This window comes from Equus caballus, chromosome 1 (genome assembly GCF_041296265.1).
Source record: "Equus caballus isolate H_3958 breed thoroughbred chromosome 1, TB-T2T, whole genome shotgun sequence".
In the NCBI taxonomy this organism is placed as follows: Eukaryota; Metazoa; Chordata; class Mammalia; order Perissodactyla; family Equidae; genus Equus; species Equus caballus.
The window spans coordinates 173,438,155-173,450,600 of record NC_091684.1 but is presented as its reverse complement, the minus strand read 5'-3'; the positions used below and the strand labels follow the sequence as shown (position 1 = coordinate 173,450,600).

Here is a 12,446-nt window from a genome sequence, read left to right as displayed (position 1 = left end):
GCCACTGGGCAGCCCCCACAGCAATTTTTATAATAGGAAAAATGTAGAAGATGCCTCAATTCTAAGTCATAAGAGAACTGATTAGGTATAGTATGGTATGTTCCTGGATACAGTATTACTGTAGCTCATTAAAAATACTAATTAAGAGGGCCAGCCCTGGTGGCCTAGTGGTTAAGTTCAGTGCCCCAGTTTGATTCCTGTGAGCAGACTCACACTGCTAGGCTGTTAGTGGCCATGCTATGGTGGCAGCTTACATGAAAAAAAGAGGAAGATTGGCAACAGATGTTAGCTCAGTTTGAATCTTCCTCAGCAAAAAAAAAAAAAAAAAAAAAGGATTAAAAAAATACTAGTTAGGAAAAGTATCAAATAACGTAGAGAATTTATTGCATAATGTTAAAAAAGATACACACGTATATAGAGTTTAATAATGATTACATATACAGAGTATGTGATAATCTATACATTAGAAAAGAAAACTAGGAAGGAATATGGAAAATAACTGGGTTGCTTTATTGTGGAAATCCTGATTTCCTTTCAACACAGAATTTTATAATTAATTTCAGGGAGGAAAAGAGCTGAAGTCATTGAGTTCTAGCTTCCGTACAATGTACACAACCTTTCCAGTGTGGTCATCTACCTGAACTTCTCTGACAGGGATGTTTATGTCACTGCTCAATGACTTTCACTGTTACAAATCTATTCCTGGTATTGAAACGAAATCTTTTTTCTCAGGTATCAGGGTTTTTTTTTTTTTTTTTTTTTCCCCATTGTCCCTGTTTCTTCCCTTTGCTGCAGGCCTCTCTTCACATGCAGGTTAACGATCTCTTTGGCTCTGAGCTCCAGCTGGGCCTCTTCCTGGACACAGGAAGAGAAGTGACTTCTCTGGAAGACTCCAGACTCTCCTTGAATGATCCACATTGAACCTCCAAATTAAGAGAGAACAAAGCTCCATCTTTCATTTTGGGTAAAATTCCTTAAGCTTTGGTAATTCTGCCCTGGCTTTAGTCTTTAGCTTATGGCATCATCTCTATTAAATTACAATGTCCCTCCCTCCCACCCCAACCTCAGAAAAGCTAAAGTATCCATCTATTTTCACTCAGTAAATACTATGAATTGGTTTCACATAATTTCTTGATGTCAGGTTTTGTTGGGAAGAGAACAAAAGAATATGAAGGCTGTGATGGGGAGGGGGTCCAAGGAGAGGGCACAGAAAGATGAGAATGGGAGCCCCGGACGACCTAGTTTATGGTTTGCAGAGGGCTGGCAGCTGGCAGCCTCCCTGAGCTATTACCAAGAGTTTGGATTATTCTAGGCACAGTGAACCACTTTTTTTTTTTTTTTTTGGAGGATTCTGCAGGATTCAAGGATTCTTAACTCCTTAAATTTTCACACTTTCTTTCAAAGACCCAAAGAAAACACACATCCAAATACTGGTCTTTATATTTTCTGAGAGATCAGGTTAATATCAATTCAAGTGATAAATACTCTGAGGCCACAACAGGATTTTCTCTGGTGTGACTGCCTTCGTTTCTCTCTTCACACTTTGTCCCTGCCCTTCCTATCTTTCTTAACTTTACTAAGTAGGCAGTACACAGTAAGGAGGATTTTCTTGGGGCAGAAAATAGTAAAATAAATCTATAGACTTAGGGAAAGCCAGGGTACAATCTCTTATAGACAATGTCTGTATGAGAACATCCTTGCAAGGCCTGGCATAAACTAGCAATGATATATATACATTTTTTTTTAATTAATGATGGGCACCTGAGCTAACATGGGTTGCTAATCTTCATTTTTTTCCTTCTTTTCCCCCAAGCCCTCTAGTACATAGCTGTACATTCTAGCTGTGAGTGCCTCTGGTTGTGCTATGTGGGACACCTCCTCAGCATGGCTTGATGAGCAGTGCCATGTCCACACCCAGGATCCGAACAGGTGAAACCCTGGGCTGCCGAAGCGGAGCACACAAACTTAACCACTCAGCCATGGGGCTGGCCCCAGCAATGATATTCTCATCAGCAGAAATCCCCATTGCCATTGCCCTCCATGTGCAGGGAGAAAGGGTCCTGCTGCTCATGGCTTTGAAAGCTTTTCCAGTGTATGATCACCACGTGGGATTCAGAGATGGGCAAGGTCAGTGACATAGGGAGGCATTATGTCAAAGCTTTGAATAGATTTGCAAGTTTTCCTAAGTACACGTAAAGTTGTAATACCTACTTTCAATTAATTCCCTTCATTCTCAGCCTTCTTAAATCTTATTGATGAACTCAGCCTTTTTTTTTTTTTTAAGATTGGCACCTGAGCTAACATCTGTTGCCAATATATACATATTTTCTTCTTCTTCCAAAAGCCCCCAGTACGTAGTTGTATATTCTATTTGTAGGTCCTTCTGGCTCTGCTATGTGTGATGCTGCCGCAGCATGGCTTGATGAGCGGTGCTAGGTCTGCGCCCAGGATCTGCACAGGCAAAAACACGGGTGGCCAAAGTGGAGCATGTGAACTTAACCATTCGGCCATGGGGCTGGCCCCAAACTCAGCCTTCTTAATTCCCAGCAGGAAGCATTAAATCCTGGAAGATTCTCAGGAGAAGGTCACCCAGTCTCTCTCTTTGAGCATTTGTTAGATGATTGATGGATCACAAATACGAGAATTTCTAAGAAGTTGATTCTCATGCCCTGTCTTGGTGGATGCTTCCTGGGTTGTTGGTGGTTGTGACCCACATCTGCTGTGAACTGGCCCAAAGCCAGAATCTTTTGTTTTCAAAATTGGAAATCAAATGTGGGGTGTTCGGGGTTCAGAAACCACAGGATGTGGACATATGAGTCTCTGATGCCTCCTAAGAAAGATGTATCTGTTGGGTTAGGCAGCTGGTGAGAAGACTGAGTAGCGGACATGAGCAGTTTCCCAGCACCCAAGTCCCATGCATCTCATCACTTTCCACCTTTGCCTTAGAACACAGGCTCTTCAAGGTTTATTAGCCAATCTGTATAGTCAGGTCTGGCTATTGGGATCAGTGTGATGGCATAAACAATGCTGAACAAGGAAATCCTTCCTCCAAGTGTGATGGAGACCAGATGGCTTGGCATATAGAAGCCAAGGAGTCGTGTCAGACCCATCCCAATCCCACCAGGAAAACAATATATCCAGAGAGAAAGTCACTATAGGAATAAAGTCTTTCTCTTGTTTTTCTCTTTAAAATAGAGATGAATAAATCCTGGTGCAAAATTGTCTACTTTGCATGTAATCAATCTACACTGTGCTGATCTTCCTTTATTTTGTATGTGGGTCACTGCCACAGCATGGCTGATGAATGTTGTAGGTCCACACTTGGGATCTGAACCCACAAGCCTGGGCCTTCAAAGTAGAGTGCACTGAACCCATCCACCATGCCACGGGGCTGGCCCCTAGAGTTTCATATTTCATCATTGAATTCTCTAGCAGCAGATGTATGTACAGGAACTTGGAGAAATACATCCAAATGGAAATATGGAGTGATTAGAGACCTGTTTATACATAGCCCTTCAAGTCTTCGCATTGGAGAGAGGTGAATATTTTACTCTGGAGTCAGATTCACTTACTTTACCTCGAGCCTCCAGACTAACACAAGACTCTATTGACTTCTCCCAGGTTGTGAGTAGACTAGGTTTGCCATAAATACATGGTAGAATGAGGTGTGGTATTAGAAGAACAAAAGTAGACCAGAGAGGTGGAGTTGTCTAAGGTGACAATGGTTCATTCTTTCATGGAAGGTGTGTGATCTGGATATCTCTAATTACAGTCCATTCCCTTGAATACAGAGGCATCCCTGGAGCTTCACAGGATCCATATATCCTGTGGAATTGAAGATTTAGTTGTGAGCCTTTACAGGAGTGATATGTAGATAGGCCAACCTTTTCCAATGGAAAGTTACAGTGATGAAGTAGGTGGAGCTGGATTTAGGTAGAAAATTTTGAGTCTTTCTAAGTCAGGCACCTTCCAGTGTCATAATCTCAATGGAGTTCAGGCACAGTCCCACAGTCCTACTTAGGGGACAGCTCTGTGAGAAAAATGCCCACGAATGGCACAAAGGGGTGCTAACTTTCTAGATCTGCATGAGTTGGGTTAGGACTGAATAGCCAAAAACAGGAATAGGAAGGGCATTGTTTTGTATCATTTCCTTGTTGAGATGCAAATGGTCTTGGAACATCATTTTGGGATGGTGTATCTCTCAGCATCAGAGTCTGGGAGGAAGAACAGAGAGATGGAAAATTTGTAGAGTATCAACACCGTGTGAGTAGATTTCAAAGAGGGTAATATGAAATTATAAGACGGAGGCCTAAGGATCAAGATTAGAGAAAGATATTTAGAAATAAATTCTGCAGAAGAGGCTAAGTGAATGATTGGGTATGGAGCAATCACATTGAGAGCATTTTTTTTACTGATGTTGTACTGCCTCAAGATAGTCCAAGCTTGAGGACTTTGCTCTCAATAGTTGCCTGGAATAGCAGAGGAATGGAAGAGAAAATCTCTCTGTAGAATTTTCTTAAGAAATTCAAAATTTAACTTGTGCATTGACCTTATAAGGGAAATGAAAATGCACAGAAAAGCCCTTTGGGTGCTAGTTTCAGAAGGGAAATACTAGAAAATAGAAAAAAGCCACAGAATTTACAGAAAAAATAGGAAATTCCATGCTTAGTGGATAGTCGTATTTAACGAAGTTTGGAACATATGATTTTCCATCAGAACGTCAGTAACAACATTTAAGTGAACTTAGGTCTGGATGTCCTGTATTGAGTAAAAACGGCAGCTGCTAATTTCTGTGAGTTCAATTAGGGAGACACAGGGGACAATTAGCTTGATCTTAGAAAGATGGCACTTGTTGCTTATCCAACTGGTTCAGGATGATTTAATCAATAGCAGATAGGGATGGATTTGCTTTTGGGAGATTGTTGTCTGAAGACTAGGTTGGAGCACATATTCCTATGGTGAATATTTCCAGTCCAGTACACTTCACAAAGTTCTCTGGATTGTTGTTTTCTATTGTTTTAGATTGTTCTCTTTTCCTATACCCACAGCTAACTCTCAGTCTTGGAAACTGGCATCGCCAAGAGGATGGGTCTTGGATCCATGGCTATTCCAGAGTCAAGGCCCTGACAGTCACCAGTGCTGCTTTAAGGGCAGATAACGTGTGGATAACAAGAAGTGACAGGGTGATGTGAAGTACTGATCAGGTATCACTGACATACAGTAGAGTCAGCATTAGAACGAACAATTATGGCTGATGAAGGCCTAAAAACCAATCAATCTGTCTTTAAGTTCATCTTCCCAAACTGCAAAGTGAAGCATTTAGACAAATGTCTGTAGAGATTTGAATTCAGAAATTCGATATGGAATGGCTCCGATAACTCTCTTTGCAACAGAATCAACCCAAAGAATGCTGTTTAAAGAAATATCTTTTGTAGTCCCCAAATGTGGCTACAAGAGCATGAGGAAAGGCCAGTTTAACCCAAGGATGAATAGCAGTGAGTGAGAGGCCAGCAGCTAGGGATCACCTCTTCTGGTCTGGTCAACTTCCTGGCATCCTTTCAGGGTCACTGAAAAAGGAGGGGTGGCTACCTGTTGTGTTCATCACTGGGGGTACAGTAGGCAGGCTGAGGATTTCCCTGGGAAATGACACTTTACCTAGACGGTTTTTGTACAGGTCTCTGTGGGTTTTGTATCACTGTGGTATCCCACTCCTCACAGTGTTACTGAGTTTTACAAAAACCACCCCTTGGTTTCTCCCTATGTGGCCTTTGAGAACTCCTGGGGCTTGATGCTTTCTCCAAGTCAAGCAAGATCAAAGGGTTTTGGCGGTTAGGTGCTGGCAGCCTCACCCAGGTGCTTCTGTCTGAAGCTCTACCAGCTGGCTAGATCTGCCCTGCATTTTGCCACTAGAATGGACTTTCAGAAATCATCGTGCCCACTCCCATCTGTGCTTTCTTGCCAGTCTACTCTCACATGGCTTCCCACAGAGGAATTCGTCATATATCTGAATGTCTCAAGTGAATTCTATGTCCTCTATATTAGGTGGAAAATGTTTGTAGTTAGTGTAATATCTCCTGTTACCTACTCATCTTCAGAATCACCTCTGCCTACCCCACTTTACACCTGAGCAGGGTTATACAGTTTACAAAGGGCTTTCACATAAATTGAAAATGTTCTCCTCTCCATGGACTCTCTGGTTGCTAAATTCATGGCCTGCAGCCCATATGGTGCTTTGTGTGGTTTACAAAAGATAAGCCCTGCTGTGTGAGTGCAGAGGCAGCCCTGAGAGTTCAAGCTTGGCAATGAGATGGCACCTTTGTGTGCCTTATAAACATTCTCCTTTATCCAGTTGATGCTGCTCTGCACCAGGGCCTTGGCTCGGCAGGCAGAAAATGGGAGGAATTTTAGCCCCACTGTCCTCTTGGCTGAGCACCCATGTGCAAGGCACAATCTGTGCAACTAGAGACAGTGGCTCCTGACAAATTCTATTGATGCTTTTTACTTATATTCTTGTTTGACCTCTGAGCTTTGACATAGGCATTCTCATTTTGAAAACTGTCCTCTGGTGCTCTTAAGAAACCTGTCTTGGTTCGCCTTTGATCTCTGTGTCTATCACTGTGAAAATAAAGTCGTATGCTAGGCTTACTGAGAGTGATCTTACTAAATGTTAATTTAATAAGGAGAGTGTGAATTTTGCTGTTGTTGTTATCAAAAGGGAGCACGATTGAAAAAAGATTGACTCCACACTTCCCGTGGTGGATCTTACCTAAATCCATGGATTAATGGATAACATTTTTATCACAATTCCACTTACAATCATTGTGACAATTCCTTCCCACCTTACATTAGACCCTGCATGCCTGTCCCGTAAACTCAAAGCAACTTCATCTGCATATACAGAGTCTAACACTCATTTGCTAGTTAAAAACCCAAAAAACAAAGGAGAAGAGGAAAAGAAGAAATGCTATGTTCTTGGTAACAAACAATGTAATAGAGGATGGCTTAGGGCAGAAAGAAGGACAATGTGGGCCTCGTGGGGAGGGCCAGGTGAGAAAGAAGAATTGTAATTTGCACTCTTGAGTATAGCTGGTTTTATGTGCTGGTCTCTGAAATGGCAAAAGGTGGGTGGTTACTGTGTTGAATAATAAATTAAGCTTCTGATTAATCCCTGTGAGACTCATTGACTCCCTCCTGGCGCTGGTGTACAGATGTTCCCAAGCAACCCTCAGAAAGTGGTTTGAATAGAACAAGTTATAGGCAACACAAAGTTGGGAATGAAAGGCAATTAAAATCTTGAGTAATACCAATACTTAAACTATGAAACCTGTGGGTCTGGGCCAGTGAATTTTATAATCCTGTGGCTGTGGCAGAGAATTTGAGGATGATGCATCCAGATGAAAATACAGAAGTTATGGGTCCCAATTTTCACTCTCTCTCTGCAACAGAAGTACACCTTCATGTACTTTGTCACCTGACTTTACAGGGCATCCTACTACAGGGAGAGTACAAATCCCACTCCATTGACTTTGGGCCTTGGCCATTCTTTGATCCAGAGAATGTGGTTGGAAGTCACAGTGTGCCAGTTCTAAGCTAAGGCTCTAAGAAGCATCCCATCATGGATTTCCATGAGCACTCTTGAAGCCAAGTTCTGCTGGCTTGCAGACCAATGAGCAAAAACAACATACATTTGATGTTGTAAGCAACTGAAATTTTGGGGTTGTTTTTTATAGATTGTAATCATAGCAGAAATAGATGATTCATACTGATGCTAACCATGGGGGGGACCCCAAGTATGAAATTATATGCTTAAAATTTCTGGTGGCTCCCCTTGTCTTCAAGATAAAATGGTACAAAACATGGTTTTTTGCTTACCTCCTGGGCCTACATCTTGTACTTTTCCACTTGCTCCCTTACTCAGCTGCATTCAACGACTTGCTTTCAGAAGGCTCCATGTTCTTTCAAACCTCTTTGCCTATGCTGTGTGATTGTTTTGCCTGAGATGCCCTTTCCTTCTTCTATTCTCCAATTTGGTTCTTAACCAACCTCCTTAGATCCTGTTCATTTTCTGGTCTTAGCTTATCTGTTGACTTCCCTGGGAAGTCCTTAATGGTGGTGTGAGGGATCAGAATTGGCCACCCCAAAATTTGTCTCTTTGGCTTGATTATTTTTAAGAACAAAAGACTCTGAAAAAACTTTGACCTTTCCCCTAACTGCCTGAAAGAATTTAAGATAGAAGGCCTGTCCCAGGAAGGAACTGATACCATAAGATAACTATAGTATAATGTAAAGTCAGTGTGATAGGAAGGTACCAACAAGCCCATTTTTATCAAAGTTTTGCCTACAGGTGGCTCTGCAAACACTTGTTTAACAAACACTTGCATTTGCATCTCCATGTAAATTGTCTTCCTCCCTTTTGAAGACCCAAACCACTACCACAACACCCTCCTTTTCTTTAGCCGAACATGGTATTTAAGGTGGCAGCTTTGGCTTTCCTGGGTTTCTCCCATGTATACATGTTATTATATTTTGTTTTATTTTTTCCTGTTCTTCTGTCTCATGTCGATTTAATTTTTGGACCAGCCCGAAGTATCTAGAGGAGAGAGGAATTGTCTTCCTCCTCTCCAGTTTGGTGATGAAGGTGGAATAAAACTTCACTGGCTGGACACTGCTTGCTCCTGGACTACTGCAACTAAGAGATCCTGGATCCCTGACAAGAGCTGGCAAGAGGTAAGAGTTCTCATTCCATCTGTCTCCCAGATCTCTGCCTGCAGCATCCAATGGAAGCAAGAGTGTTGAGGTTTTTCCCTTTTCTAAATTCAGGTTAGCGGGAGAAAATATTGGTGATGCTAGCTTCTTGGACTCAGTGACTCTGGGAAATTTGGCTTGAATACTCATTGGTTTATGGATCCTTCTCCTCCAAGAGATGGCCACTCTGTCATTTGTTCCTTTTGTCATAAAAACAAAAAACCACAGGGCAAGATGCAGGCACCTCTATAAGCCTGTTGTCTGGGAATATGTGCATGAAGAGGAAACTGTTGCTAAGAGCATCTTGGAAGACAAAGAGGGCACAAACTTGGTGGCCCCCAGTCAAGCACTTAAGAGCTATTAGGGCACTCGCCACCTCAAGGAGACTCCCATGATCAGATAAGTTGGTCACAGAATGGGGTAGATGACACAGGTCCCCCATCAACATCAAGGAAATTTCTGTGCAACTAGGTGCTCTATAAAACAACACACAATCCCCAACCCCATGGCACCTCACTTCTAAGTATTAGTCTGGTTCCAAGAGATCCAAAGTTTAGCTAAAGCTGTTAATGTTCATATAAGGTGAGGGTTTTTCTTTTGTTTTGTTCTATGTCTTGAGAGCTTGCTTTGTGACCTTCTGGTCTCCACCTTATGGAGGATGCAAATACCAGTGTGTATCTTGGTGGCCAGTTGAGTAGACTGCGGTTCTGAGATGGACTACTCTCTTCATCTAGCTGTGTCAGCTCTCAGGGGAGTTTGTTTTAAGGAGTCTCCATTGCTTTCATTAGGGGCCTTTGTTGTCTCACTCTTTGTTGCTTGTTAATGCTGGTACAAACTGCCTGTGCAATGAAGTTCTTTACTTTCTTAGACCATCTTTGGGAGTGAACTTTTGCACTTCTTTTGGGGATGGCTTTCGTGCCCATGGCTAATCCATAAAGACTTATTGGTTTGAGTAATTATTAAGATCCTACTCATCAATTTGATGAGATGATGGATCATTAATTGGAAAAACTTCTAAATTGAAAAAAAATTTTTAGAGAGCTCTCATCACATTTGTTTTATTGGTAATTATGAAAAGACAAAATTAAAAAGGAAATACAAAAAAAAAAATGACTAGCCTTAAGAACCTGACTCAGGCTACAATAAAATTGAAAAAAAGTAAAAGTCTTGATAAGATTGTAAGTGTTGTAATGTTTGAGCTAATATTATATGAAGAGATTATATCAACTTTTCGAGTGTGCTTTGGAAATGCACGTTATGCCTGGCTGTGGAATGCTTCCTCTATCCAAAATTATAAGACCAAGACCTATTGATAAATTCCTAATGAAAGCTATGATTAGAGGTATAAGAGTTATTCTTATGAATTCAGATGGAATTTTGCAGGAAAATTGATACACTGATGGGCTTTATGTGAAGTGATTGCATCTCTTTTGCATGATTGTATTAGAAATGGTATTGTGGGGATAGACATTGTGTCTCATGGGGAATGTTTCCCCTGCTTGATTGTAAGACAGCATATAAATCTGCCCTTCAGACAATGTTAATTAAATATGCTAAAGGACATTGATAGGGTTGTCTGAGCCCACTCTGTATGAGATAAAAACTAGAGGTTACTATCAGGTGATAAGAAAAAAGATAATAAACCTCCCCCACACCCCAAAGTAAATTGGTGTATAATTAAATTGTACATGTAGAAAGAGGGCCTCTATTAAATGCTTTGTGCAGACTTTTAAAGGTGCAGTACATTGTCCTGAAGTTTTAAAAAATAGTTGTGGAGTCTTTGTGTAAATATGTCTATATGTATGTTATATATGTGTGATATTTTACCTCCAGATGGTATGGCCAAAATTAAGAGCTCTGTTTAATTGGCTTAAAGTAAGCATTTATATAAGTTATTTCTAAATGTATTAGAAAATAACTCAAATATCTTTCATGTTAAGATGATATTAAATAATCTTTGGTAAATGAAAGCTTGCTTATATTTGTTGGTTTGATTGAGATAGGCATGTCCTCAGAGTTGTCAATATTTGGCTATGATGCAGACATGCAGCATGGGTTTACTACTCATAAGCTGATATTATCCCTGCCACAAATTTCTCAGCAAAATGATAGCTTTAAATAACTGATTTTGTCTAATGTCTCATAAAGTTTTAATGGGTAATTTAAACATATTGTTGGTAGCAATGATATAGATGTAAGTGAGATAAAAGTTTATAGGTAAACTTTTAGCAATAATTATAGTTTATGGATGTGTACTTAAAATAACTTCCAAATTCTCCTTGGTAACTTGAAAGTCTGAAGTTTTGCTCAGTTAAATTAAGTGATAAAAATTCAATGAATATCTAGATCATCTCTAAATGAGATAAAATATTAGACATTAATTATTAAAGACAGGTTTACCTACTTTTGGCTTCTTATTACAGAAAAACTAAAACGTCTTGTATTTATTGAAGATTGTACTATGCAGTAGCATGTCTCTAGATATTATAAAAAGTGTTTATAAATTTGCCAAGCCACAGAACTCTAATGTAAAAAAAGTTCATAATTGCTTACTTCTCAGTTTTCACTAAAATTTAATAATGAAAACATCTTAGCATTCAACAAAAGTAAGATGTATGTTTTCAATAAAAAAGGGGATAAAAATATAGAGATATTTTTGTTTGTTAAGAAGCTTTAAAAAGTCTGTAAAGAAAAATAAATATCAAAAGTAAGCTGATGCAAAATTAGAGTTTGTTTTTTTCCCTCTCTTAAAAGGATAATTTACTTAAACTTTTAGTCTGCTCTTGGTAAAGAGATTATAAATGGTTTTTCTTCACCTTTGAGTAAATCTACATAAAAGAGAAAAAAATCTATGTTTAGTCAAAATAATTTCCTCTCTTCAAAAAGGCTGAGGTCTCTCAAGGCCTTTTCCCTACGTTTGCCATTAACATCTTCTGTTATCACTTTGGTTAAGTGGATAACTAGGCAATGTTTCATAGGGACCTATGATATTGTGTGGGTAAACGTTATTGATGTGCATCTTTAAAAAATTATATAAGATTCTTAAAATGCTGATCTGTCCTGGTTATCAGTCATATTTCTACTTATTATATTAAAGTGTTGTATGTCACAGACATAACCAAATATCTTTGTTGATTGCCATTTTTAAGACTTTTGTTGTTTACTGATATTTATTGTTTTACTCTGAGGTTTTTGTGAATGTTTCATCTTCAAAAAGATATGTGGAATGGACTCTGATGCTTACTCTAGAATACAGGTTTCTGATCAACTTTCAGATAACAAAACTAAACTGAGTCTGAAATTACAGAACTCTAACATAGAAACTAATGACTTCATGACACTGCTAACAGAAGATCAAGATCAAGAGATGATTACCTGAGACTAAATGAACTGATGAGGATGATTATATTTTTTATGACTTTTCATTTAAAATATTGCTAATTTTTTAAATGTTCTGTTTTTTCAGATTTAAGGAAAACTTTTTCTCTTTTCTCTTAAGCTAACTATGACTTATAGCAATTTGGTAAATTATTATTTTGTAAGCAGAATTGAAACATTTATCTTTTTCTCTCTACCTGATCTCTCCAGAATTTGGAAACTCCTAGTGAATAAATATTTCTATTTTTATGATGATACAGTTATTTGCATAAGTTCAATAAGGACCTGTTCTCCTTATAACAGGACACAATTGTAAACATTGG

General features: G+C 39.4%; 1 gene segment (V, D, J or C); it reads right to left on the bottom strand.

Moving 5' to 3' along the window:
- The window catches only part of LOC100057843 (T cell receptor alpha chain MC.7.G5-like), a 435,091-nt gene that overhangs the window by 135,784 nt on the left and 286,861 nt on the right, over nt 1-12,446 (bottom strand).